Source organism: Arvicanthis niloticus, chromosome 18 (genome assembly GCF_011762505.2).
Source record: "Arvicanthis niloticus isolate mArvNil1 chromosome 18, mArvNil1.pat.X, whole genome shotgun sequence".
In the NCBI taxonomy this organism is placed as follows: domain Eukaryota; kingdom Metazoa; phylum Chordata; class Mammalia; order Rodentia; family Muridae; genus Arvicanthis; species Arvicanthis niloticus.
The window spans coordinates 13,754,280-13,761,171 of NC_047675.1; the positions used below are offsets into that span (position 1 = coordinate 13,754,280).

At 42.6% G+C, this 6,892-nt stretch overlaps 1 pseudogene; it reads right to left on the reverse strand.

Annotated features, from left to right (window-relative positions):
* Window positions 1-1,976: 1,976 nt before the first annotated feature.
* LOC117723457 (E3 SUMO-protein ligase NSE2-like) lies at window positions 1,977-3,892 on the reverse strand (annotated as a pseudogene).
* Window positions 3,893-6,892: the final 3,000 nt, after the last annotated feature.

Here is a 6,892-nt window from a genome sequence, read left to right on the forward strand (position 1 = left end):
GAGATGGAGGGGAGAGGGAGAAGGGGTTAATATTACCATTGGGTTTCAAATCTAGTCTGAGTGAACTGAACGGTAGATGTGTCTCTAAACCATGAAGTTATAAGAGATATTTTATTTTTTCTATGAAAGCCAATAATAAATTTAGTTTTTCCATGAGTCTGTTTGGAACGAGACTTAACTTTCTTGCAACTCAGTCATCTATGCTGAGTGATATTTGCTGAGTTATGCTCTCTCAGAATTCTAGTTCCCTCTCCTATCATATGAGGGTCTAGGCTGCTCTGTTGCATTCCAGAATTTTGCTTGGAGTTCTCTGTGGGACATCAGGTTGTTCTGCCTGATAAGAATGACGAACAAACAAACAACAAAAAAAAAGGATGCAAATCTTCTCTTGTGGTCAATGGTGACAGGATTGGGCCATTCTTAGGGAATTACAGTTTTTAGGTGAACCCTAGAGAATGGGAAACGATGAGTTTGTTAAAAGAAAGTGTTTCTTTCCAGATGACTAGAAGCATCCAGGAGTAAGTAAAAAAAAAAAAATCTGGACACAGACTGTCTCAATGGCTGGAAATCATGATTACAAAAGCAAACAGCTATCTAGTTCCTAGTACACAAGCCCTTGTGTACATCTGCCTGCACGAGGCAGCGTCTCACCTTCAAGTGGGCATCTTACATTCATATTGTGACTGTGAATTTCTGGAGCATAAAGTCTGGGTCTTTAACTCAGCTTCTCCATGGTACCTAGTTTAGTACTCTTTCTGTTCACAATGAGTTGAGGCCAGGAGGCAGAACAAAACGACTCAAAGGCAGGGGAGAAGACACCCAGCTCCAATTAGCAGGTGAGAGGAAACAGGGCCATAAAATTACATTTTGAGAGAGCCTCAAATGCCCAGATAAGGTATCACCTTTATAGAGAGGGTTAAATAATAAGGCAATCAAAGGATATGGTTACACAACCACAATGCACTCAGTCTCTTTAATGATCTCCGTTGGTGACAGACCATTTGATGTGGAGAATTTGTGTGGACTGAAAACATATTTTTCTCTGAAGACAGCTTGGGAAGGTTCTGGCTTTTGCTTTTGGCACCTTTCCAAGAACAATCAATTTCCTCTTTAGGCTCATTCTTTACAGGTGTGGACAATCAGGGAGCTGGGGGAAAAAAAGCAAAATCAGACAGGTATCAGAGCAATCAAAGCCCATCACTGCTTAACAATCCCACCAAGGACACACACACATACAGAAACACACATACACACACACACACAGAGAACCACACACATACATAGAAACACATAATGTATAGACAGAAACACACACACACATATATAATGCACACATACACAGGAACACACAGACACACACATACACATGCACGCACACACACATATGCACGCATGCACCCAAGCACGCACACATGCATCCACACATGTGCACGCACACACACACACACACACACACACACACACACAAATAGAGGAAAAGGATACACATCACTGCAACCTGCAATCCAGGTCCCACACAGCTCCTCCGAGTCTTCCAGTGCATGCGTTGGTGAGCAGACACAGCTCAGCTCCATGCACCACTTAATTGCAGATGTATTCAGTCTGTGATGATGCCAGCTTCTCTGGACTTTCCTGACCTTAACAGACTTGAAGACCACAGGCGGCTTGGCTGTAGCCTCACGAGCAAGTGACTTTTGTATCTTTGACATGACACAACAGAAGTGAGAGGTCATGCTTCCCATTGACTTCCACTTGGTAAATTGGATCACTTAATAACGAGGTTTTATTCAGCTGCAGACAAATTTTCTTCTGTCTGTATAGTTGACATTTTTTCTTCTTTTGGTTTTTTTTTTTTTTTTTTTGGAGGACAATAAATGTTTTATTTAAAAATTACAGAACCCTTAAAAATAAAGAATATCATGCAGTTATGTTTTTATTATACAACTTAAAAAAGAGGTTTTCAACCACAGCTAACCATCAAGTCTTACCTCAGATGAAGTGTGCTGTGCAGCCAGCCTTAACTGCTTTCTGACCCTACTATTAGGGGGCGGGGGAGGGAGGGTGAGGATGCAGATATCCCTATGTACAGGTGGCTTGTTCCTACTCAGAAAGACATTTTCTTCTTCTTCCAATTGTTCTTCTCAGGGCTTCCTCCAGGATGCAATCCAACATCCTCACGTCGGTGTGGCTACAGCCAGTTTCAGGAGAACAGCCCCTGTTTCGTTCTAAGGTTTGTTCACAGTGGCTTCTTCAGAGGTGTGGCCACCGACTTCTTTCCCAGCTGTGCTATGGGGCAGATGAGGTTGGCCACAGCCATATCCTCATCACCTCCTGTCCCACTGGCTCCTCTGTCTGCACACACATTTTCCTGCTTCTTCACTTCTTTTAGCTGTGGCTTAAACTGTATGTTTTCATTGTCTTTAAAGTTAGCCTCAGAATTTTTATCCTATAAAGTTAAATTTTTCTTCTCCAATAATAAGTTTACATCAGGCATTGCTTCTTCTTTGACATGATTTATTGTAGACTGGGCAGCCTTAATGTAAGGGCTTAGTTCGAGATCCACTTCAGCTAATTCAACCATGGTTTTGTCCCTTTGGGGGCAGGGAGAGGGAGAGGGAGAGAAGGAGGGTGAGGGAGAAGGGGGAGCTTGTCTCAAGTTATCCTTATGGTATTTATTTCTCAATCCTTCTCTGTGTGTTCCATCTTTCCTTTCTGCTGCCCTTGCAGCTAACACAGGTATCCCAACCCATCGGGGTTGCTGTCCTGTGGAATTATCGTCTTTAGTCCTCTGGCTATGACCTCCATTCTGGCTGTAGCCTATGGGGGTAGGCTTGGTACCTTGCCTTGGCAAGTACTCCATGCCAAACTGCCACCTGCAAACCTTCTGGGCTCTGACATGCTGATGGAATGGGTTCTAATTAAACACCATGAGATGTCTCTTGTGTGTGTTCCTTTCATCCTCAGCAGGTTCTGAGAAGATGTGCTTGACCCCATCTTTCTTGGGCACGGCACAGGCCCTCCATGTGCTACTTCAGTGGAGTGTCTCAGGTGCTCTTTGTCTGTCCCTGCTGTGTAAAGCTCTGAACATCTTCCTACTGCTCAAAAAACTCTCAGAATAAATAGTGTTTAGAAATATTTTTGAATGTTCTTCTTCCTTTCTCTTTCTTTCTTTCTTTCTTCCTTTCTTCTTCCTTCCTTCCTTCTTTATTAAAAAAAACATTGATTTCATTCAGCATATTCTGATCATGCTTTTCCCCATTTCCCAACTCCACCGAGATCCTCCTCACCTTCTAACTTCATATTTTTTTTGTTCTCTTTCTTTAACTAACAAACAAATAAACCAGAAACACATACAAAAAATTAGAAACTGGACTATACAAGCAAAAGACTACTGAGATGATGAATGCCCAAGCAAAGCTGTGTGAGACAAAAGTGCCGTTGGGTTCTGTTTGTGTCGGCCATCTACTGCTGAGCGCAGTGCCTACCCTTGAAGCGTGATTAATATCCCCACTGAGACTCCATTAGAGAGAAATGATTTTTCCTTTGCCACTGCATATCAATTGCAGATAGCTTCTTGGCTAGGAGTAGGAACCCTTGTCCATTTCCCTCTTTGACACTGGAATCTCATCTGGCTTGAACCTGTGCAGGCCCTGTGAGTACTGCCAGAGTCCCTGTGAGTTCATACGTGTATCAATCTAGTATCCAGAGGGCATTGTTTCCTTAGGGTCATTCATCATCTCTGGCTCTTACAATATTTCTGCCTCTTCTTCTGAATAGGTCCCTGAGCTTTGAAAGGAGAGTTTGGTGGAGACATCCCACTTAAGACTGGATGCTCCAATATCTCTCACTCTCTGCACATTGTCCATTTGTGGATCTCTGTGTTAGTTTCCATCTACTGCAAAGACAAGCTTCTCTGATGATGGCGGAACAAAACACTGATCCATGGGTTTAGCAGAACATCATTAGGAGTCATTTTATTGTTATGTTCCTTGAGCAAAACCGTATTTGGTTTTCCCCAAGTCCCATAGCCAATGTAGTCTCAGGTTCTTGATCATCCTAGCATTGTCAGGCACGGGTTCTGTCTCATGGAATGGGCCTTAAATCCCACCAGAGAGTGGTTGATTACTTTCACAAAATATATTCCACTGTTGTAGTAGCATATCATGTAGGCAGGTCACCACTGTAGGGTGCAGAGTTTATAACTGACCCTCATCTGGCAGCATGCAAGGTACCTTCCAGTATCATGGATACACTGATCCATGGGTTTAACAGAACACCATTAGGAGTCATTTTATTGCTATGTTCCTTGAGCAAAACAGTATTTGGTTTTCAGAAGGGGTGAAGCTTCTAATTAGGCACCCGTTCAATGTCTCCAAGTTCAATGAGATATGTAAGTGTTGTTGTTTTCAGTAATAGACCCTTCCATTATTGAACAAGCCTCAGGTATAGCCTGAGATGTTTGAAGGTTTCAATGAGCCCCTTTATTCCATGACTCAACTAAATGTAGCTTTGGCACTGGAGGGTTATCCATTGTTGGTGGAAGTACAAACTTGTGTAGCCACTATGGAAATCAAGATGGCAGTCATCAGGAAGCTGGGAATAGATCTACCTCAAGATCTAGCCCCACCACTCTTGGTCATATGCCCACAGGAGTCTACATCCTACTGCAGAGACCCTTGCTCGTCCATGTTCATTGCTGCCTTATCCATCATACCTAGGAATTGGAGCTGATAGCCTAGATGTCCATCAACTGATGAATGGATAATGAACACATCTACACTTATACAATAGAATATTACTGAGCTGCTAAAACATGAAATCATGAAATTCATAGGCAAATGCATGAAGCTAGAAAAAAAATCATCCTGAGTGAGGTAACCCAGGCCCCAAAAGACAAAAATTATGTTTTCTTTGTTATGGATGTGACAGTCCATATAACCACAGAGGCTAGGTACCTAGTAAGAGAGTGTGAGGAGAGGGTCTCCCGAAGAAGGGGAGATATGTTATGGAGAGACATGGGAGAAACTGAGAGAGGGGATTAAATGGGGAGGGAGATGGAAGGGGGACAAGTTTACTGCTTTGCCTTCATGAAGGCTACAGTTCTTCTCTAACAGACCATGTGACATTTTTCAACTGGGTCTCATATTTCCCAAGCATACCTTACCCTATGTGAGAGCTGGGTATGGAATTCCACAGCCTATCCACCCTAAAACATAATCTCAAATTCTTCCACAAAAAAGCATCTGTTTTCCTCCTAGTCTCCACTCAAATGTCTCCCTGTCTGGGAAACATTTCTGAACTGCCATGTGCTCCAGAGTCAAGTACAAAAAAGTCCTATCCTTAGTTCATTTAATGACTATATTCTTATGAATGAAATTAAATCGGTCTTGAGATCAATCCTCCAAAAGTCAATATATCCTTGGGGAGTAACCAAGTTTGTTCTCAGGGTTGGACTTTTTTTAATTGAAAAAATTTTTTCCATACAAATGATTTGATTATGTATTTCCCCTTTCCCCCACTCAGATCCTCTCCACCCAACTTTATGTTCTTTCCCTCTGTGTTTTAAACAAACAACGAAGAAACATATACACATACGTGTAAAACCACAAAATTAGAAATGAAAATAAGCAAGCAAATGACTGATCAGACAAAGAATGCCCAAACAAAGCTCTGTGAGACAAAAGTCCAAAAACGTACCACTGGGTCTGTCGTGTTGGACAGTTACTCCTTGGTATGAAGCGTCTCCTGCACTGTGGTGCATATACTCAGTGAGGCTCCATTAGAGAGCATTTATTTTCCTTTGTCACGGATAGATATTCCTCTCTCGGTTCTGAGACCTTGTCTGGCTTGTATCTGTGCAGGTCCCATGCATGCTGCCACAGTCTCTGTGAGTTCATGTGTGTGACTGAAGGACACTGTCTCCTCGGAGTCATTCATCCCCTCTGGATCTTACAATCTTTCTGCCTCCCCTTCCACATCGATTCCAGAGCCCCTCAAGGGGGAAGGGTTTGTTGGAGACATCTTATTTGACAATCTCTCACTCTTTGCACACTGAGGGTTGGGATTCTTGATGTTTCCACTTCATGTCATGCTGTGGTTCCCAAGCCTCACGATTCTCATCCGGCCCAGACTTTGTCCCTTAGCTAAACAAACAGCAAATCTGATTCCTTTAAAATGAAGATTTGGGCGTTGCCGGCATTTGGATCAGGTGTAGGCTCCACTTTCACTTTCAACCTTTTACATGAGGTTCTTGGCTGAGCTTTTACACCGTCGTCTTCATATCTAACGTAAAGGGACCGTATCCCAGCAGGACATCGTGTAGACAGCAAGAGCCATCCGGCCATTTCATTCATTTGATCGATGCAAATTTCACCACCTTGCCATTTCATGGAATTTTTAAGGATAAAAGTAGCTTCGTTTTCTCTTTCTGATCTTTACAGACAAATTCCCAGAATCTGGCTAATTTTCTACAGGCATATGGTTAGTTTTGCTACCAATAAAATATGTTTACGGCATAGGACTCTGGGAAGAGTTCTTTTCTAACATAACTTGTTTTCTTAATAAAAATTTTAGAAGACTGATTCTTCTCCTTAGAGAAATGACTTCAGAGCTTAAGAAAGCAGCCAATAGGGGCCACAGTTCTCAAGCCCCAAAAGACCACCAAGAGCCAATTCTGATGCAATCGCACTAGGGTCTCTTTATCTAAGCTCGAGTTTGGGCTCACCATTGAACCTGATGCAGCAGGATGGAAAGGTGAAGCCCCGATTCCAGTTTCAAGCAAGCATTTATAGAGGTAAGGAAACAAGCAAGAGGGTTTCTAGCCTGGCAGACATCTGATTGGGGGACTATTATGGGATTTTGTTGCCCTTTAAAATAATTGGCTGGTGCTGGG